Source organism: Dermacentor variabilis, chromosome 8, assembly GCF_050947875.1.
Source record: "Dermacentor variabilis isolate Ectoservices chromosome 8, ASM5094787v1, whole genome shotgun sequence".
NCBI classification, from domain to species: Eukaryota; Metazoa; Arthropoda; class Arachnida; order Ixodida; family Ixodidae; genus Dermacentor; species Dermacentor variabilis.
In genome coordinates this window covers 48793334-48816242 of record NC_134575.1, presented here as the reverse complement: position 1 = coordinate 48816242, position 22909 = coordinate 48793334, and the positions used below count along the sequence as shown (strand labels likewise).

Genomic DNA, 22909 nt, shown 5'->3' with positions numbered 1-22909 from the left:
CCATCTTTCCCATTTTACGTTCTAAGATCTCCGTTGATTTCTCTCTCTCTCTCTCTCTGCCCCTATCTACGCCTTTTTCATATTATCACGTTGTAGTGACGATGGAGAACACAGTAAGCGAAAAATGTGAATCCCGAAACTAACTTTTTTTTTTATTGGGCGAATCTTTGCCCACAAAAGTCAAGTTACACTCGAACCCCCAACGATACCGGCGAGTACAGTCGGCGATCGTCGAAAAGCTGATCTGCGGGTCATACAAGTCGGTTTCCGTACATGAGTCGTCGGAATGTTCCGGCGTAGTCGGTGCGGCTTCGCTTACCTTCCAGAAAATACAACATTATTTGCGTCGCGCGTGCAATTTGATTACACATGGTTAAGACAGAACACATGCGACAGATAGAAGCCGCCCCCGACACCGTTTCTCCGTCCTTCCACACTTCTCTCGGTGACTCGATATCTTCTCCCTATCTCCTTTCGCTCCCAGTCCCTATGTCCTACTCTCCATGACTCTCTCTCTCTTTACATGCCCTTTGGATCCCAGTTGCCTCTGTCTACATCCCTCGCTTTTACTCTCTATCTCGCTGGTTTCCTCACTCTCAGCGTTGTCCCCTCTGTTTATCTCTATATACATTTCTGGACTACTGCCCTCTCTTTCACTCCCTGTCATCTCTCTTCTATCTCTCTACATATCCACCAACATGCCTCACTCATATTCGCTCTCCCTCTCACAATTTATTTCGTCCCTTTCCTCTCCTCTCCCTTTTCTCTTTCACCCTTCCGTTGTTGACGTGAAAATGCGCGAGGAAGTATCTTTCGTTTCCTCTCTTTCTATTTTTTTTCCCTGGGCTCCATGCATGTCGCCTTTTAATTTTATCCTTGTTATTTTTTTTTACTCTTCTTCGTATGCCTCTCGTGTGCGTGTTTACACGGGCAGGTGATGGGCGAACGATGTCGTATTGACATCTCCCCCGCGTACGCTTGGCGGATACAAGAAGCGCGAGAGAGTCTCAAGGGCAATCCCGGCTCCTTCTCTGGTACCACGCATTGACGTTTCGTCTCGCACGCACTTTTCGGGCACTTCGTCTTCGTTACCGATCTCCCTTTTTTTCTCTTTTTTCTTCGTGCTTCTCAAAGAGTATAATGTCTAGCGCCTCCGGGGTAAACAAATCAAGTGCCCGTGCTTCCGAGTGCTTCACGTTCGCCGACCTTCAGAAACCCGAGGTTTTGAACACCTCACCGCGCACGTGAACTTGACGTGTCTCTCATACAACGGTAATTTCACTTTACTTCTTTCTTATTCGCATTTCAGCTGACGCGAACGCACTTTCGAAAAAAAGAAACGTCGTCAAGGCGCCTTCAAAACAAAGTAAAGAAAGAATCTAAACGGTGACTCACCTTAGCTGAATGTTTTTTTTTTAAAGAAAAGTGTTTAAGAAGTACGCACGGTAACAGCCTCAGGTTGCCGCATACTTCGTCGCACGAGTTCAGCGCACAATATATAAAAAACAGCGTGCCATTGTTTCCTGTGGGTGTGTTTTTTTTTATGTAGTCCCCTGTCGCAAGCTGAGAACAGATGTTCGAAACATCTGCACTGCAGGCGCCTGCGTATTTCTTGCAAGACCATTCCGGCGCCTTCCCCTTTCAATTTTTTTTTTTAAATTGTTGTACCTTCGCCGTTTCGTTGTTGCGAAGCCAACGCTCGCCGATTGACCGTTGTCATGGATACGGACGTATCTTAGGGCATCTGCCATGTCTCGCTAGCGTGCGAAGGAGCCGACTTAAACAAAACCGAAGCTAACGTTAACGTAAAGAAAGAAAAAAAAAAGGAAAGCTGCAAAATGCAAAACTTCATACAGACGTAAGCGCTTTGCTTCCAAATTTAGCTCCCTCCACCTGTTTCGCGGTTCGCCCTTTATTACTCCCATCGACTTCTATATTTTATTTTATGAATTAATTGTTTTGGTGCATGTCGGGCCGCTTATAGCCGGCTGAAACTACCTGTTTTAATGAGATACTCAATCTTAGCTTGCGGGAAACTAGGCCTAATTCCCGTGAAGCGAGGCGACGGTCACGGCGGCGTAATGGAGATTTGTGTTCGTCTGCTGGCCTTCTGGCAGGAAAAAAGTGATCGAGTGTCATGGCTTTCTTTTATTGTTTCGTATGCTCCATAACCTGGCATGAGCAAAACCATCTTTTACACGTTGTATTTACTTTTTTTTAAATCAGACGCTTATAACAGTGACTAAATACTTTTTCCTTTTTAACCTTTTTCTTTAGTACTTGCGCATCTGCTGAACAAGGAAATAAGGGAAGTCCGTGTTTATAAGGGCACGCCACAATTAGCACTGCTTGAAAAACTGTGGTATAATTAAGCTCTTCCATGCTTAGTTTTTGGCGAAAACTGTCAATATTGCTAATACACTATTAAACATTGTGGGCACTGAGACATTAGTGTATCAGAGTTCAATAACTTTACGCAATCAATCCTGCCCTCCTCCCTACCTACCCCGCCTGCGTACATTATGAGGCTTTTTCGAATATACGGCGGCAACGTAGCGTGCAGTTGGTAACTGGTAAACATTCCATATAATCAAGAATCATTTTTTCGTGGAGCAGCCTCCTAAGACTCAAAAGCTTTATTCAGGATATTCGTATTTAAACACCTATTCGCCCCTCTTTAGCCGATCTGATAGATCCTTTAAAGAACGAAAAGCTACAATTTTATTGACTGTCCGTTGTGTGCATATTGCTTACGCCTGCCTTAAAATGCGCACACTGTGAAAAAAACTTAGCTTTGTGCTTACGCCTTCGTAACATTGCAGATACCTCACAAATTTGTTAGCTTCGTCTAATACAAAGCCTAAAGAAAAACGACGGACTTCAGCATTTTCTTCGTTTTTTAACTCAATTATTAAGACAGCAGCACTCGCGCGAGATGATAACTAATACTTTTGTTGCCTTTTATGTACCGCTAGTTATAAAGAAAAAAATAATATGCACGGTACACGACAATGAGTTGCATAATATGCGAATTGGATTTTTGCGGAACTGCCGAATACAAGGCGATTGTTTTAGAGAGACCTCACAATAATACTATTATATTCGGCCACCTTAGATCTTGAAAGCGACGCAGATAATATTAATGCTGTGTTTATTTTTGTGGAAATATATTTACTCCTAATACATGTTCCGGGGAAAAGCGGCAGGGCAAGAAAGAACAATACTAGACTTAATTAAAGGGAGACTAAAGTGAAAAATGATTTCTTCTGCATCAGTAAATTACCGTTCTACAACACCAAAAAACCACCACTCTTACAACGATAAGACGTTTGGTAAGCAAGAAAAAGCGCAAGAACGAAATACAGGTTGCGACGCCTACTTAAGTTCCCGCACCTGGGGTCCGTGACGTCTTGGATTTTGATGGCATCTTATAGGGCCTACTAAATATATATAGCTGTAAAAATTGACTACATTGTATTCTAAAGGAACCAAATGTTAAACATGGCAAGTTTCGGGAACCTTTATTGAGCCAACGTGGCCCAAATGCGAAAACATACTTTGGAATCCCTGACGTCACGCTGACGTACGGGCGCTGGGGTTTCGGCGCGAACTTCCAATACTAATACTTCGACCTTCATTTTCTTATCTAATAATCGAGCAGTTATTTTGAAATGACTGCCTGCAGGGTTCTCAAACAATGCTTCATTAGTCTAAACTGATTTATTGTTTCGCTTTAGTGTCTTTTTAAAGATGGAGGAGATGTTATGCGTCAGAAGTTTGCGGCCTTTTATGCGAAATGCCTCGCAAGCTTCAGAACTATCAGCTCGCTGGAAAACATTAATGTAACATATAAGAAGGGAGACATTAAACAATTCGATTACAATTCAGTTAGCGTGCTTTCACTTGTATGTAAGATATTCACCATGATAATTTGCATTAGAATCAAAGCGACACTTGACTCCAACCAACTCCGAGCACAGGCTGGCTTAAGGAAGAGATATTCTGCAATCGATAGTATTCATGACATCAACCAGGTAAATGAGAAACATGCAAAGTACAATCAACCTCTTCATATGGTTTTAATAGATGATGAAAAAGGCATTTTTTCAGTAGAGATACCAGCAGTCATGAAGGCATTGCGTAATCAACGAGTGCAGGAGGCATACGTACGTGTCTATTACGGGAAGTACCAAGAAACATTCGACAGCTAACTTTTGGTTCTCCACAAGAATAGTAGAACATTACCTATCAAGAAATGGGTAAGGCAACGAGACACATTCTATCCAATGCAATTGCCTACATTGTTAGAAGAAGTATCAGAGTTATTGGGTTGGGAAGGCTTAGGTGGGGATCAACGACGAATGTCTCAACAACGTTCGGTTTGCAGATGACATGGTCCTATTCAACAACACTGGAGTAGCAGCTTCTTCATCATCATCATCGTCGTCGTCATCGTCGCCGTCATCATCATCATCCTGGCTACGCTCACTGTAGGGCAAAGGCCTCTCACATACAAAGAAGGTCGAGAACCAGTCAAGGAACGCGCAAAGAAAAAAAGGAACGAGAAAATGTTAGGCGTAACCTCAACATACAGGAAAAGAGGGGTGTGGACCAGAAAGCAAGTGGAGACAGTCAATACTCCTGTTTGTTGATATTTAGAAAAAAAATAAATTGGGGCTGGGCCGGCCAGGTAATGCGTAGGGCAGATAAACAATGTCCCATTAGCGTTACACAATGGATGCCAAGGGAAGGGAAACACAGTCAAGGGCGGCAGAAAATAAAGTGGGGTGATAAAATTGGGAAATATGCAGGCGAAAGTTGGAATGAGCATGCGCGACAGAGGGGTAATTGGAGATTGCTTCGTCTTGCAGAGGATATAAGATGAGACTGGCGATGAGGATGACATAATTGCGAACTTGATGTTCAATTTAGACATTTCCTATATAATTTACTGGTCGTTGTAAAGCCATTGCAACAACTTTATTTGTGAATTCAAATTGCCGCTCCTAACTGTCACTACAATCTGCGTCTTACTTCTAAATGTAATGTTTTCATTAAAAAATCATGCCGGTGTATGCCTAAATACAGTTCTCCTACGCTTCGCATGGTGTCGTATTGGGAAGTCAAAGTGCTGGTTACCGTATGCACTGTGTTGTGCATTCATCGGATACTATACACAACACAAATCTTTCGAAAACTCTACTGTCACGTCACGCCTGTTTCAGATCTCAACGCTTTCTGCTTCCAAGGCACTGCTTTCTCGATAGACGTCATTACTTTGTGAGATTTAAATAAAGGACAACCATATTTAAAAATTGCGAATATCGACCGAGAAACATACGCATGGGTAAGCTCGTATATGCAGTAGTCGCCATTGAAAGAACTGCCAAACCAACCTGCAGCTGACTGCAACATCTGCTCATCTAGAATGGTCGGTTCATGCATTCTAAAAGAAATTAGTTTCGCCACTGAGATTATTATAAGCGATATAGTATTTTATTTTACGTCAAGCTTCGGTAATATTCCCATACATATGTCAACGAAGATATGTGACAAGAAGGTGGCCTTGAAACGCTAAAGTTTAGACCGGCAGTGATGTTTCAGTGAAACTGCAAGGAGAAAAATAATATGACCGTAATATCTGAATCAGTCTAACGGGAAGGAACCAGCCCACACACCCAACGCGACTCTCTTTGTTTGGAGTCGCATTTACAAGCACAGTTTGATTAACTGGAGCGGTTACGGAGAATCGAGGACTCTGGAGGCCCCGGTACCTTCGTACTTGCAGGGAAGACGTTATTGCAAGAATGGTGACGTACACTGTGGAATTTTATTCCGAAGTTGCAGGACGCTGTCCGTGCGACATTTCACTTGCTCCAACATACAAGTGCCCGACAACCTTTTCTTGCCTTTTCAAGCAAAGTATCCTAATGTGCTCGGAGTCGTGATGTCTCTCTCTTCGTTTTCGGCCATTTCAATTCACAATAAAAGTAAAAAAAAACTTTTTATTTCGTTTCGAACTGCAATACCCTCCCCTCCCCCCCCCCCCCCCAACGCAATATTTCTTAAACTTCTTCAAGCACGCAAGTTCATCTAGCAACTCTGCCCATGGTGGCCTACGCCTGATACGTTCCTTAAATCAGGAATGTGCGCCACGCTCTGAATGATGTTCTCTCGTCGAAATCGCGCTTGCCCTGTCACACATATCACGAATCAACCTTTACGCTAGCCCCCGAAATTACTACTGATAACGTGCTGGTGAACGTCTTTCATAACTTCGGATCTACGAAGAGCAACAACAACAATAACAAAAAAAAACACAGCGCCATCTAAATCTTTTGTCTGCAACAATTGAAAGTCTTCAATAGCATCATTCCGTTAATAAACAGGATAGTTTTCTTGATGAGTACAACCATTCGCTTACATTGGCAATCATTGTCCATGGTTTTCGATACGTTTCTTTTGCTCCATGTAACTGGTAAGAGACACCGTCGCGCAGTTTTATTGAAAAAAAAAATTGACTCGCCATCCTGGCCCTGCCAATGTGGATCGCCAGCGAGACTGTTGCAAAACCACCCCTACAGCTGTTGAGGGAGTTATGCAATGCTCTATCGGTGGTTCGAATCACTGTTGAAATGTGTGCCGTTCTGTGGGTTGTATGGGTGATTTCAATGAACCTATGCACTTTTAGCTTCACTTTGCTGAGCGCTTGCAGCCTCTACCTTCCGGGGCATGATTTATTGTATTTTTTTGCTTGCTGACGGGGGCACGAGACGTTGAATTTTTTCTTGCTCACGGGGGTACAAGCCATTGCACATTTGCTTGCACATGGGGGGTATGAGCCATTGCTGATGCTGATAGATGCTTGTTCCGAGCTGGTTCTTTATTCAAACATGCGCTGTTTTGTACGTTGTATGCGTGATTCCAACGAATGTATGCGCTGTTCGCTTCACTTTGCTGAGTGCTTGTGCCCTCTGCATTACGAGGGGGTATGAGCCCTAGTACTTTTGCTTGCTTAGGCGGCAGGGGGAGGGGTACGAGTCATTGCTGATAATGATAATTTCTGCTCACCGCCGGACACAAAGAACTGCGACCTCCGAGAAAGTTACCGCTTCGCTGTAAAAAGAAACGCGCACGAGATCGGAGGCGGCGATTATGGTGAGGCAAAATTACAGCCCAGATATTGAGTACAGCACCGTTCCAAGCTGTCTCCATTGTTCGACTTCACAAAAATGCGCTTTGAACGAGAAGCACTCCTCCTCTCAAGGCGGCATTTAAGAGAGACTGCCGCAATGTAAATTACCCGGCATCCAGCTGAAGTGACGAAAGATTACGAAACAAAATGACGCGCACGATGGGAACTAACATAAAAGAAAAACTGTTCTCCAGACCTGCTCAGACGGAAAGCCTAGGCGACGTTGGCATTATCACTCGCTCGGTAGCTCCGCGCATCGCTTAGCGCCAACGTACTCGGATAGACTTCTTCGGTTGACGTGCAATTTAGCCACCAGAATCCATCAATCTTTGACGGAACGTCAGGTGACGGACACACAATGCAGCGCCGTAAGAAAGGAGCCCTCCCCCCCCCCCCCCGGCCAAGTAGGCAATGAATAATAATTGCTTAACATGATCCTGCATTTACTCACGGCGCGGTTGCGAAAGAGAGAGACCTTTAAAACAAAAACAGGCAGTCATTTTCTGAAAGGCTTCGGTAACTATGATGGCAAAAAAGAAAAGAAAGACTTCAATCTGGCAAGATTTACTATAAGACGCGCTGTCTCGCAAGGATTTCTATTGGAGCACTCGTCAAAGTAGGCGTTTCTAAATATGGTATCGGCTGACGGTGAACGGGTATGCTTAACAAGGAAAGAAACTTTGGTTCAGCAAAAAGAAAAAAAGAAATAGAAATCCTAAACCCATTAGGTTTATATAAAGCAAAACTAGACGTCTCTCGGGCGCACGCCGTCTACAATACTGCGAGAAAGAGAACATAGGAAAAAGAATCCTCAACAAATTATAGATTTCCAGATGGAATAGGGTTTATATTACGCCGCAGAGGACCAACCAAACAAGCAATCTTCTTTTTTTTGTACTGTCCCATCTGGAAACTTGTCAGAAAATCATTCGTCTTATAAGAAGCTCTATAAATAAGATTGAGAAAGGAGGTTCGCGAAGCATTGCGCATCCCGGGCTAACTTCCAGGGCTAACTTTAAAGTTAGCCTCCCACGTTAACTTTATAATTGCCTCTAAACAGCCAAAATTTTTCACCGGTTTGTAAAAAAAATGAGGGTGTTTCCAAGATTGCTTTTTAATGCGATTAACATCATTTGCTATCTGTCTGTCTATCTATCTACCTGTCTGTCTGTCTGTCTGTCTGTCTGTCTGTCTGTCTGTCTGTCTGTCTTTGTATCTATCTATCTATCTATCTATCTATCTATCTATCTATCTATCTATCTATCTATCTATCTATCTATCTATCTATCTATCTATCTATCTATCTATCTATCTATCTATCTATCTATCTATCTATCTATCTATCTATCCTGTTTGCATCTATGTGCCTATGTATATTTTTTAATCTAACCGTCCCCCCCGTCCCCCCCTGGGTTTTGGGTTTGTGGATTGTCAATGGTCGAATACGTAGAGCATCGGGCTGCTATGCTGAAGTAACAGGGTGTGAAACCGGCCATCGCAACAACCTGGATCACTGAGTACGCGGCAATGTTCACACGTGTACCGCGCTTCGACGGAGCGCTATCACGTCGACATGCGTCACGGTAGACAGCGCTTCTATAGACCGCTGTTCGAAGAAACTCCTTTGGCGCCAACTTGGTGTGCCGGGCATGTGGCGCTCGGTCTGTTCTGGTGTCGAACGAGCATCTCTGACGCCAGCTTGGGTCTACGACGCCTACTGTTTCTTGCCTTGAAAAAGACAAGTCCGCTTGTCGAAACGCGGGCGCCTGCTTTTAAGTCGTTCTCGTTTCGCTCGTCGTCTTTGATTTCCATCTCCCGCCTTCCTCTATTTCTGCCAACTTTTCTTTTTCTGCAGTCGTTCAACAGAACTCCGCGTAAGCTCTCACGAGGACTTATAACGCAGAATTCGCGGCAGGTCACGCGATAGCTCGAAATCAGTGATGACATTTTGACAAGCGTGCGATGTTTACGAGATCTCGGGGCCTCTAATTGGAGCGACATACTCCTTTCCACAAGTAAACGCATCAAACCAAACAAATACGTATAAAAACAATCACACATGAAACACACCAAAGCATAAACTAAGCCATAGAAATCAAGTCACGGTGCTGTAGACTATGGGCCGCTCGCAACAAAAAGTGTAACATGGCGTAATTCTACGAAAACGGCTATCGTGGTGTCTTCAGCGTAGAAAGAGAGACAATGGTCTCGCTCGCGAAAGCATTTCTGCGTCCCGTTTTATCCCAGCTCCAGTTGCCCTTATAATTTTTCTTCCCTCTTTTCTTTATATATATAATTTTTCTTCCCTCTTTTTTTATGCCCTGAATGTATTGAGCCATCGCCTCATCGCCTTCAGTATTGTGCACTGAACTACTTTCCCGTTCCCGGCGTTTGCCTGTGCTTGATTGAAATCGTCTTCTCAAAAAAAATGAGCAGCTGAGCCGCCATATTGTAAGACGACCCTTGCAGACCCACTTTCCTATTTCTGGATAAGGTGGACGGTCCCCAATTATAGTTTTTTAGTTGTCTGTCGCATAACTTGCCTCGCAGATGCACCGCATTTCAGTGAAAAGAAAGTTTTTTTAATTTTTTATCTTGACAAGAGCAAATTGTGACTGCAGATATCATTAGATATATAAACTTTTCCTTTGCGCTGCATTTTATTTACTACTTCTTCGGTGGTCGATGGCCACCATTGCGATAAAACAGGCCGAGTTTATGCTCCTATAGTCCTATGTGTGTGTAACGCTTGGCACATCAAGTATATTAGCCTCCCTATGTACACTAACGCGCCGGTTAGTGCAAGGTTTAAAGCGTTTTCCTTAACGAATCAAGTGTTCATGGCAACCTGCAAAGGTGCATCACATATTTCCAATGTTCTGCGCGAAACGAGAAAAAGAAGAGCTGCGATCATTACGTTTGGTTTTCCTGGAAGTTTTAGCGATTTCATCATTACCTAATTACCTGATCACCCCCAAAAACTTACGAACCGTCTGTCGTCGAAAAAGTCTAAACTAGTACGAAAGGAGATGCCGTCTGGTTGCTAGGCGACTGCACCGGGACCCGGTGCCGCCTTCTGGTTGACAACGCACCAGAAGTAGAATGCTCTCTTCCAGAAGTAATCTACGGGGCTGTAGCAGCCTAGCAGACGATAAAAGGAAGAAAAAAGCATGTTGAAAAAATGCTTGACATGCAGGTCGTCAGATGCTTCAGGGTCATCCACAATAGAACTTAAATTACGCGAAAGACATCTCCATCACCATAAACATGACTCCATTTCCTACCACGCAAATACGTCCAGATACACGACGAAAACTGAGCTGAGCCGGACAAGGATGTTTCGAATTTAAGGAAATTAAATAATGGAATAAAAAAAGAAGACGAAGACCGCCGGTTCCTCTAAGTCACGCAGCCATAGTGCCATTCTGCTCTAAAGAAACTTTAACCCTGATCAATACTTCTCTTTTTGGGCACTAATCCATCCGTGCATGATAATTACCATGTCACGCTAATTAACATAAACACTGATTTGTTTTAATTGCGTCTAATTCTTGTACTACGGAGCAAGTTCTAATATCCAAGCTTTCTCGGATTCCGAACGCTTTGATAGCTAGAGAAGCTGCATCATGACGGTCTGCCACCTAGTGAGCGTCAGCCAGCAACAATGACGAAGAACTTCAAGCCGAAGGATGGTTGAAATTGCCGATGGCATCGACGTTTGGATGCCTGCAGAGTAGTTGAGTTCGAGAACGCGTTTTACAATACCATGACCAACAGACATAACGTTGGCAACTGTATGATGCTCCACATGCTTTAACGTCTTCAGTTTTCGGGGACAGACTTCTTTTCCTTTTCGGGTGGCTTTCTTTTCAAAAGAACAGCACACGCCATTCATAAATGTTAGGCAGAGTTAGGTTCGATGCAAAGGCCTTCGAAAAACACTCTAATAAGCAACAACTGCTGATGGCTATAGGGCAAGAACGACACAAACAACGTGACCTTGTTCGAACAAATTCTGAAATGTTTTATTGCAGGTGAGGATGCATCCTCGATCGATCACTTTGCCAAATCGATTGACCAGCGTCAATACTGCATCTACCTGCAAAATCCAACGCAACGCCTCAATGGAGGAGCGAGCATCCTTTCAATGAGATTTAAAGAGTACGCGACCTGGAAATAACACTGACCAGAGAAATGACGACTCCTGCCATCACATCCTCTTCCGCTAGCTTAGCCGCTCAGCGCTCACAGGAAGTGACGTCACCTAGCGTATTAGAACAAGGATACAGCAGAATTTGGCCCATTCTTTTTTAATTTCCTTGTTATATTTATTTAGAGCCGTCCATCGTATTTTGCCTTCTGTTACGGTACCACATAGTTTGTCAACCTAAAATAACCCCTTATAGTATCGTGTTGGTATTATAATGTTGGTATTAGAGCACAGGCATCAGAACAGTCCCGGTTGTTATGTTGCCACATCTGTTAGTTTGACCTTGATGCTTCTCGCTTCCAGCGTCAACTTTTTTATCGTTATTCAGCGACCATTTTTTTTTTCTCAAATATGGTGGGAGGTACAGCTGACCGGTGGTACCCTGGCGGGACAAGAAGCTTTCGTCCAGCAATTCCGTCGAGCAGCCATGGCCAGTGGAGTCCTGGAATGAGGACACCACCCACTCGACCTCAAGAGCAACGACCTCGACGGTTCAAACAAATGTTTTCTCTCTCTGTCCCTTCTCTGATATGACCGTGCGACCAAGCCGCATCAAGTTGTACTCTCAATTCTCCACTGAAGTATCGAGAAAACCAGGAACACCCCTCGTCTGCGACCCTCTTGACCGTTTCATCATTCGCAGACGTCGACACCGTTTAGAGAAAAGACAACGATGGATAACGCGACTAAACTGTCTCCATCGAACTTATGCGCCCAAGCAATGCCTCCTTTACTAGATTCCTGCCGCGTGAGCTGAGAAGTTGGTTCCAGCCTCTCTCCTCTTTCCTCTTCTCCACCCAGGTCGGCTGCGAGCGCTAGTTGCGGCGGCTGCTCCAAACTTCAATCACGTTCTCCTGCCTCCGAGATTTTAGCCGCGTCTGCTGCGATCCCGGAGGCAGGAACCACGGTCTCTCGTCAAGCCATTGGTCGAGCGCGCGCCAGCCTAGTTATCGTCACTTCCTCCGCAACAGGAAGTTGGTTCAGCAGCGAGCGCCGTCTCTCCGCGACTACCCGAACTACAGGAACCTCCTCTCCGATGGGAAAACTAACAACGCGGCAGGCATCTAGTAGCGGAGGCATTGGCCCAAGTTGGCAGCATGCCGACGCACTTCTGGAACCCTCGACGGCAGGTCGACGCGCACTGCACTACCATCCTCCGACTTCCAGCGCGTCCGTTCTTGACCAACTGGTGTTGGTGATATTACCGGATCACTGGGCCGTTCCGAATCGGACGTTGAACCGCGCGGCCGTATCGTCAACCACGACCGGTCGACCAGGTTTCTCGACAGCCCAACACAAATAGGTCGTCTTCGCTAACAACCCGCGCTCCACTCACTGTTCCGAAATCAGACAGGTGAGGACGAGAGCCTGCACGACCAGTTAAACTTTTAGATTAGATCGATCAGATTGGATAGACAGAAATATTAGGATAGACAGATAGACAGACAGGTAGATTAGATAACTAAATAGATTAAATAAGAGATACTTAAAATTACAATAATAGATAGATAGATAGATAGATAGATAGATAGATAGATAGATAGATAGATAGATAGATAGATAGATAGATAGATAGATAGATAGATAGATAGATAGATAGATAGATAGATAGATAGATAGCGAAAAGGCAATGAGTGCCTGACAGATCACCAGCTCCCCCTATTTACCTCTCTTTCCTTCCCCAAACGAATTAGGGACCGACTTCGTCATCAGCCGCGTCGTCTATGTGGCACCGTACCTAACGTTTGGCGTGGCAGAAAAAAAAATGCCATGCATTATCACACGAGCGTTCGAACAGGAAATCGGCGTCCCATTCACAACAAACCCTTATTTAAGTTGGGGCTACACAACACGCTCGGCGAAATAATCGAGGCGCACACCACCGTCCAACATACGAAGGACTCGCACGGGGCGACACCGTTCTACTGGAACTCGACGCTCACTACGAAGCGCCGCTCGGCACCAAACTCAGCATTCCGCTAGAGGCGAGGAGGAAAGCTTAAAATTGTTCCACCGCCAAGGAACATGCACCCGAAGCACCACGAGGGCTGACGAGGGGCACAGGCGTGCCACATGAGAGCGAAAATACCATGAACGTCGAGGGCGTGGCCTACGTAGACGCCGCGGGATATGGAGGGCGCAGAGGGATGGCCGTCGTAGAGGTACCGGGAAAACGCGGGGAAGCCGGGAGCTGGAAAATACAAGACGTTGAGCAAAACGAGAACAAGGCGAAAGCAGGAGCCAACCTTTCGACAAGTGGACTTGCCTTGAAGAAGACAAGTCCACTTGTCGAAACGTCGGCTCCTGCTTTCGCCTTGTCCTCGTTCTGCTCACCGTGGTAGAGGTAGACGCTTGCGGAGAACCACCCCTCGCTAGCCGAACCGTGAAAACGAGCAACCCCCAGAGTTGAGAATGAATTGGCCACAGCATTGGCGGTGGCTTCCACCAAAACTAGAATTCCCGGAGGGAGACAACGTAAGCTAAATCACTTCAACAGTCAACGTTCTGAAAAACAGAGAGTGCTAAGGGAAAGCGTTCGAGACAAGAGGGATGTAGGCACGGCCTACGTGCCTATGAAAACGAAGACATAAAAAATTATACCCGTCCTGAACTTTTGCCTCGAACCTCTTCATGCACGTGGACAAACACGCGCGCGCGCGCGCGCGCGCGAGAGAGAGAGAGAGAGAGAGAGAGAGAGAGAGAGAGAGAGAGAGAGAGAGAGAGAGAGAGAGAGAGAGAGACTCTTGAGTGCTATAGCGTGGATGGCGCATGCGCATCAGGTGAAGCTGAGCAATGGAACAGGGCGCGTACGAACGCCGACCCGGAGCGAAAGAGCAATTTAATCTCGAGCTCGACGACATTTCGCGCTATCGAAAAAAAAAAAAACAAGAACGAAACGAAACGAAAGAGAACAAGAAAATGGAATGTCGCGTTTTAAATGCAATTTAGAGGCAGGAGGATTGCCAGAAGGTCTTGGCCTATATGTACACGTGCACCTTTCCTAGCAATAAGGCAACGCTTTGGATGTTCTTTTTGTCTTTTCTTTTTCTAATGTGGCACGATTTTTTCTGGTGACGCGCGCGCGACATCATTTTTGCGCGCATTTATGTCTCCGCAAACAACGCGAGAAAATTTGCGTTTTGAATCTTTAAGCGCTGTCTATGAATGCGCAGAGGCCTAGGTGGATTGCCAGATGTTCAGGGACAATACAATGTCGTTGTTGTTTATTTCGTTTTAGTGTGTTTTAATCTTTCGCTCGTGTGCCTACAGAGAGAGAGAGAGGGCGAGAGAACAAAATGTAGAGGGTAAGCTAAGGACGGCAAACTGAAGAAGGCGTACAGTTTCCTAGCCACACAGACAAAGGGGTCACGTGAACAAAATAGAAATGTAAGAGACAGAAACAAAAGAACTTCACTTTGGCCTAGTTGGTGTTTACTGCATATCATATCGACCGCAAAAGCCGGGGACAGAAGGAGAGGGTGGTATGTGTGATGTTTATGTGTTCTCTCCCCCTGTCCCCGTCTTTGTTTGCGGTCATTATGACATACAGGAACAAAAGTTCATCCGAACACGTGGTTTATATTGCAACGAATGAAAGTAGCGTTATCTCCCTATTTCGATTGTGAGAGCAAAAATTTATGTACAGGGTGTTTCAGCGAACACTTCCAAAATTTTTGAAAGGTTGCCTGTGGCAGATCGCTCAATTCTAGTTTATGAGCCGGTCTACTCGAAGCGGCGGACACTATTTGCACAAAACATTGAAGTGCAAAATCCACTAATTAACGAGAATTCACTAATTAACTTTCTGGCTAAATGTCTTATGGCCTATATTGCAATTTACAAATTCTAGTAGTGGACTTGGCAAGGCGGATCTAGTTGGAACGAATTCTCAGGACGGCGCCAGTTTCGAGATTTAAATTCCCGAACTTTGCGGAGAAATGCATTGTCGTTCCAGTTAGTTGTGTGCTTCAGTGCATGAAACGACGTTTTGTTAACAAATTAACTGGAACGCCGATGCATTTCTCCGCAAAGTTCGGGAATTTATATCTCGAAACTAGTGTCGTCATGAAAATTCGCTCCAAGTGGATCCGCCTTGCGAACTCCACGGCTAGAATTTGTAAATTGCAATATGTGCCATAACGTAATTGGCTAGAAACCTAATTAGTGATTTTTTAAATTAATTAGTCGATTATGGATCTCACTTTCTTGTGCAAGCATTGTCCGCCGCTTCGAGTAGACCAGCTCACGAACTAGAATTCTGATATCTGCCAGAGGCAACTTTTAATCATTCTTTTTGAAAGCGTTCGCTGAAACATCCTGTACATTTGAAGTTCGAACGAAGAATGGCGTAATCATAAATGACGCAAAAAAAAAAAAAGGCAAACGAGAGCAAGGACAGAAAGCCGGACACGCGAATTCACCGGTCGCTCTGCGCGTTTCTCGCCATTCCCGCCCCCCCCCCCCGCTTCAAAATTACAGCATCCAAAAGCGAACTCACGCAGTTCGGCATCTCTAAAAATAAAAAGAGAGAGAGAGAGAGAGAATGAAGAGGAAAGGCAGGGAGGTTAACCAGATATGAGTCTCCGGTTTGCTACCCTACACTGGGGATGGGAGATAGGGGTTAGAAAGATGACAGAGAGGAAAACGCTAAAGAAAGGGAAAAAAAACACGCACGCATGGACGCACACACACAAAAGGCGTTCCAGTTAAAGTCGTTCTATCTAAAAATAAAAAAATAAAAAAAAACCGTATGCCATTTCGGGTTAGGTGAATCGTCATCGAGATTCGCCACGGTGCGCGACGGCTCGTGATTAAAGATGAACGCTTCGTCGAGTGTGTCACGTGGCATGCTGGGACTTTCTCTCCTTCTCGTGCACCCGAGGCCACGTCCCAGTGATTATGGCGCGATGGCGCTAGAGTGGAAGCATAGGGGATTCGGTCCCTACCGCGGTGGGTACCTTTCGGTGAGGTCGAAACGCAAAAAAAAAGAAGAAGGATAATAATAAACGCCCGCGTACTTAGATTGAGGTGCACGTTAAAAAGAAACAAAAAGAGACAGGGAAAAAAGAAAGAAAGAAAGTGTTGAAAACTATTTGGGAGTGCCCCAGAAGGGCGAGCCTCATTCTCGTGTCGTAGTTTTTTTAGCGCGTGTAACTTGCAGACTTTGTTTTTAGATAATTTAGCCCTTCACTACGTAGTGGCCACCACTATGCCAGGTGGCCCAGGATAAGAGCGTGCGCACGATAAACACGATATAAAAGCGAGCGAGGGCGTGACAATAAAACAAAATTGAGGAGCCATTCTACCGTGCGAAGGATTTATGAAGGTGAGCGCTGTAGTCCTAAGCAAAATGACATGAAGGGCCACAAGACTGCATACATATTGAGGAGATGGAGGAAACGAAACGATTTAGGTTGAGCTCAGAAATAATTCTAAGCGGTTATGACGAGACAAGCCGGCAATATCGGTAGGAATTCGTGGCATACGGAAAGCCAGACGGACAAAAAAAGAGAAAGAAAGAAATACGCGCACATAGGAAGCACGAGCAGAATAAAACGCTTGTCCAACAGCGAACACCTAACCTAAGTGGTCATCACTTCACACAGCTTATCCTGCACCGAAACCTTGGGTCGTGTCTGAAGCTTTCTTCTTACCAGTAAGGAGCTACGAACGCGAGGTCTTAGCACGCAGACGATAGCTTTCGTAACGCCGGTGACTCCATGCCTGGGAGCTCCTGAAAGCCACGCCCGTCGAAATTAGGGTTACCGGTTCAATAAAAACAGCAATAGCGCAACACAGGACGAGCGAGTAAAGGGCACAGGAGAGAGCGCTGCCAGCACTCGGCGCTATTCAGCGTTATTTTCAGCGTTAGCGCAGCGTCATTTTCAGCGTTATTCTAAATGAAACACAGCGTTATTTAGCGTTATTTTGAGCGTTAGCTCGGCGTTACATCATCAGCGTTTCATCAGCTCAGTGTTATGTTCAGCGTTATCCTAAGATGAACCAACCAGCCCCACTGAACATACTGCTAAGGGTTACCGGCCGTGGTCGTGGAATCGAACCCCCGACATCCCAGTCATCAGCGTTGAAAACGTTCTTTTTTTTCTCTCTCAGGCATCAACGTGGCATCGAAATTATTTCTCTTCGAGGACGATGAAGGGAACGTATACGCACACCTTCGCGTACTGCGATATATCAAGCAAGTCCCAAACATGTCCGCCTGGCATTTGCTCGAGAGGGCCACGAAATACGAGCTTTCTTTCGAACTGTCGTTAAGGAGGCCTGCGCCGGAAAGACCGCCAAACGCTGTCTTTGCGACTCCGTGCGCAGTGACATTTTGTAACCGCGGCATATCCGTCTGTGTGCTCTGGCTTTCTGTTTGTTTTTCGTTATTTATAATAGGCCAGAGCTGGTGTTGACGCAAACGGCGTGACTCTTTCTTGAATGACACCCTGAGCTCTTCATTGGCAGCATTTCGAAACCTTTAGACGTTGTGACAGCTAGGCATCAGGTGATTACGCATAGCGCTGCTAGTGAAAAAACGAAAAAAAAAATGGAAACGTCCATTGTACATCGTCGAACGCTTCAGCTTTTCAGTATACCTGAGGCTCTCGGAAATGTGCTAAGCTTACGTTGACAGTATAGTTGTTTCGTAAAAGTTGTTTAGACCATTTTATTGAAAGGTTTTGCTTTTCGCCCAAGATGATTCGTTCCCCAAAGAGCTTCCCGCTCTTCGACTTTCGCTTCAGCGAACTGCTACCGAGCGATACCGAATCCATGGGCGCTATGACGTAAATATATTCCAAACTTTTCTATTCCAATTCCGCACTCAGCCCAGCGCGTTTGGTCAAATACTTTTTTGGACCATCCCCACTTCACCTGTCTTTCACGCGCCGTCACGAAAAGCGCGGTAGCTCCCCATCTGAGATGACGTGTACCCACTGATTATGCATAATTTGACAGAGCGAGACAAAAATAGTTATTTCTGATTCGAAGCCTTTTTCCCATTAGCCCTCGGCTATTGGTCAAAAGTTTTCGGGTTGCAGCCACTTCACCTGCTTCTCAGGCGACGTCACAAAACCGCAAAACTTACCGCGTCAAAGCGACGCGTGCGCGTTAAAGATGCATTAATATGCCGAACAAAACTGAATTTTCTTCTGAACAGCCGCAGGCTGCCCCGTTCCAAAAGGAATAAAAGATGGCTGCGGCCGATCGCTCCGGCTCTGGCTACTCGCCCCTGCTGGAGAGGCTGGGTTTAGTTGCGCGTAATAAAACTTTTTCTGTGGCCGTGTAACGTTATCGAGAACTTTCGTCACGTTTACGACCTCGTTTTGCCAACTCTTCCTTGCTGAGGATCCGTTTTAGCGCCCTTCTTAAGCTTCCGTTGCATGCCGCTGCGATTGTCGACGAGCCACCGTAAGTTAGAGATAGCGGACCAATCGCAGACTCCGGCACCACCCTCTTCATCCGGTCATCGATATTCAGTGCAGTGGCTCGACCCCCCTCGAATCCCTCTCCCCTTGAGCATGCTCCTCGCCTCTTGTGAGCCAATTAGATAAGACAAGCCGCTCAGTGCAGGCAATGTTAGTCGTTTTTCAAGCAAACAAAACCTCCTATGAACGATTGGAACATTTGATTGGTTTGCTCAGACAGCCCTGTGGGTGGCCGCCCGATGCTTGCGTCGGCGGTTACGCAAATTTGACGTCGGAAGATTGGAATAAAAACGTATTGCAATAGTTTTACGTTATACGGGGCGCCATCTTTCAATTTTACAACGTGAAATGGTCAAACGTGTCGGTTTCAGAATATTCAAGACGCACCCAGAAGTGCCCGTGGCATAAAACGGCAGCAACAATAAGTAACACTTCCAAACAACTCTCAAACGTCTTCCGAGTTCTCAAAAAAGAAAACAAGAAGGAAGGAAAAAAAAAAAACGTTACAGCGTTTCGTTGCGATCGAGCTTCAGAGAGGACCGAACGTCTCTTTTTTGTAAAGTGCAAAAGGGAGCAAAAAGGTTCGGCGAGCGCATGCCGATTTTTTTCTTTCGTACGCGATGCGGTCAAAGCACAGACAGCGTCTTCGCTGTCGCTTGCCAAAGTTCGCGCATTACGTCACGGGCCACTGTCGGCTATGAAGCGTCATCGAACGCGAAGCGGGCAGCTACAGCTTCAAGCACAAAGCTTGCTTCGACATTATTAACCGCCTTCCGGACATTTCCCTGTCACGCGACGCTCCGAGCGGTCGATCTAAGGTGCTCTTTAAAGGCAGTAAAACAGCGCTAAACAAGAGGACAAGGAGAGGGACACAGACACCAGCCCTCTTGCTTAGCGCTGTTTTACTGCTCGCAATCATGCACCAACCAGCCCAAATGAGTACTCTTCTGCTCTTTACACATTTTATTTTTTCACTGATTTCTCGGCGCGTAGTGTTTCGAGTTTTATTTCATCGCCTGAATTAACATTGCAGCGCGCCTTGGCCGTCCGGCAGAGTCGTAACGACTTGCCGTGAAAAAAAAAAATGGTTTGCACTTTATTACGCGGCGCCTTAAAAAAAAATACGCTTTTCTTATTGTTTCATCTTTGTTCCATCTTTCCTCTGTTGTGGTCTCCACCTACGCTTCTGTGATCTGTGTGGTGGCGCCGCCTGTGTCGGGGCAGGCTTTGCGACGGGACGATAAAGCCATCTGACGTTGCGACGCTCGACGGGGTGGACGCAACCCTCCCCCCCCCCCGCCACACGCACACACGAACGCACAGAAGTCTTTTACGAACCTTACGGCAAGCGCTCCTCTCGCAGCATGTCCACGGTCAGCTTCGGGCTGCGGTGACAACTTATTCGCACACAAACTGCCGGTCTGGCAGTTTTAGGACATCGCCCCTTATGCGCTTTGTGCGTTCGTGTTGTTTACGTTCGGCCGCGCAGCCAAGCGCGGGAATAGAGTAGAGCGGCGTCGTCCAAACAGCTTCGCCAGCTGAGGTACGGGTGTGTGACTCCTGTTGACGGGGACGCTATGGCGAGGGCGTAAGCTCCCCAATCAGTCTCGGCGCGTCCGTAATGAGCCTGCCCTAACTTTCGACGCCGTCAGCACTACGTTTTTCTTTTGTTCGCTACATTTTGTTTCTCGAGCATGAGAGAAAGGAGAGGTAATATACAGAAACTGTCACCGGAGAAAAAAGAAAACTAAGAAAACCCCTGTTCTTCCCTAAAGGAAATTCCCTAAATACGCGCTGTTCTCCAGGCCTTTCCTAACGGCGCCAGTCTTCAACCCATACACCAACTACAAGAAAAAAAAAAGGGTGAAGTGGATTTGGCGATGCTGACTTGAAAAAAAAAATTGAGCTTCTGGAAATAAAAGCGCGCTGACATCGCACGATGCACAGTATTCGACGCACGTACAACAAAAACAAACATCTTTACAGCCGTAGCACAGCGCTATGCAACTAAAGACTCGACGGCGCGAAGTCGAGTGTGCGTCCAGATTGTGCAAAGTCAAAGCGCTTGCGATGCAGGTAGCTTTGGCCTTCGAGCCCCCCCCCCCCTCCCCCCCCCAAAAAAAAAGACATATGTTCGATCCTCGGCGAGAAACGCAATGTAATTTTTATATCTGTGCAACTGAGGATTCGACAGCGGCTAGTCAACCGTGTGAGGGGATTGTTTACGGGAACGGCGTTGCACTGAACGACAAGCTCGACTTTTTGGATTGCAGTCAAAATTTGTGCGCCAATCGGCAGCAAGCGGGCACTGTAAAAAATGTTTACGCTCGTAAGGGTGTTTACCTGACGCACTGGTAACGCCCTTACCGTTAGGGCATTGCAAAAAAAAAAAAAACATTATAGAGGACGACAGCGGAGCTCTGACTAGACGTGCGATGACAGAAAGACGTAGCTGCAAACTATGTCTTCGTTCTGACAGCCTTGGGTGCACAGAAACATCCGACAGGAGAGTTTCAGATCTCTCCCTCTGCAATTGTCTTGTAGGATATTTCTGTGAGCGCAAGAGTGTAAGAATTATCACATTGAAACTACGTGTTTTTATCACCGCACGTCTAGTTAGAGCACCGTTGTGGGCCTCCATAATTTTTTATTTTTGCGAGGCCCTAACGGTAAGGTTGTTGTTATAAGTGCGACAGAAAAAACACCCTTCAGGGTGCAAACATTTTTACACGGTGCTGCGATTATCGGCGTCTATAAGCCATACTGTCACGGGGCCTCCTTCGAAAGCGCTTTGTCTAATCAAAAGCAGTTGCCGAAATCAAAAGATGCAGCATTTAACTCTCAGAAATGAAGCATCGTTGCAAAAACGAAAAAAAAAGAAAACAGAGCTGACTACCACCACCTTAGCGCAAAAAAAGAAAAAAAAAGAAGGCGCTCACGGTCTTTACGTAATTCGCTTCGCAAAACTGGCATTTTCGTGCAACGATACGCCAAAAGCCGCAGAGATGCGAGTAAGAGAAAGGTGTGCATCACATCGATACTCACTAATTGTATCGACAGTTAGATGCAGTCCTGCCGAAAAGTGATCCCAACAGCCGGTGCAAAGCGGCCGCCTCAGGAAAGCAGAGGAGTTTTTCGAAGTTCACGCTTCACACGAGCACGGGGAGCGAAAATTCTAGCGCCACAGCACCAGCAGACGATGAAGCGCTTCGGAAGCAGTACGTTGCAGAAGACGCCGAAAGTCCTAGACGTCTGCAAACACTGTCGATGCAGACGACATGAACGACATTGCGTGCTCGTGTGATGAGCTCACGCCGACAGCGTTCAACAGAGCGCGCACGCAGGAAGCGCACACCGTGGCCGTTGCGCGTCGCAGACCGATATCAAGTCACTCACTCAGGCGCTGGCGCTTTTCTATCCGCCGCCATGCGTTCCCGGGAGCCGCTGGGAAACCCCTGGAGAAAGGGAATCGTCTGGGCCACCGGGGGAGGGAAGCATACGACGTGGCTCGGAATCAGATGGAGAGATACGCGGAGTGACTGAAGGAAGGGAGGGCCTGAAGCGCGCCGTTATCCGAGAGGAGGAAGAAGGTGAGGCGAGGGAATCGCGTAGTCAGCAGCGGCCGGGGTTTGAGCGAGAGCGTTCGACAGACGACTGGCGCCTCCTAGCGGGAATCGAGCGAAACCGCGACGGTTTTCTGCTTGCGTTTTCTTCACTTACCCTTTCTCTCTCACTGTCTCTCTCTCTCTTCCTTATCTTTCTCGAACAAGACGTCCAGACGGCTGTTGCTCTCTCGAAGGTTTGCACGTGTCACGTGACCTTTCACCGCGCTTTGTGAAGTGCGTTCCGGGGGCGTTGAAGGCGTGAAGGAGCAGTTTGGCCTTGGCCGCTGGCGCGCCTCTTCGCTACGCAGGTGCGACCGATAGGTGTTCCCTCAGCTCGCATGCAAACCGAAGCCCGTCGCAGAGGTAGAGAGTGTACGTTCCAGAAGAAAGCCTGGAAGGAGAGGGTGTTGCACAGAGCATTGGGAAAGGGAATTGCAAAGACAGTAGGGAGAGCTGTTGCCGGGGA

General features: G+C 46.3%; 1 protein-coding gene across 1 annotated transcript in view; it reads right to left on the bottom strand.

Annotated features, from left to right (window-relative positions):
* The window catches only part of LOC142590198 (GTP-binding protein Rhes-like), a 96548-nt gene extending 74333 nt beyond the window's left edge, over nucleotides 1–22215 (bottom strand). The window contains exon 1 of the mRNA XM_075702106.1: nucleotides 21884–22215. The gene's annotated coding sequence lies outside the window, so the exon portion shown is untranslated. The remainder of the gene's footprint in view (nucleotides 1–21883) is intronic.
* Between the last annotated feature and the right edge of the window lie 694 nt (nucleotides 22216–22909).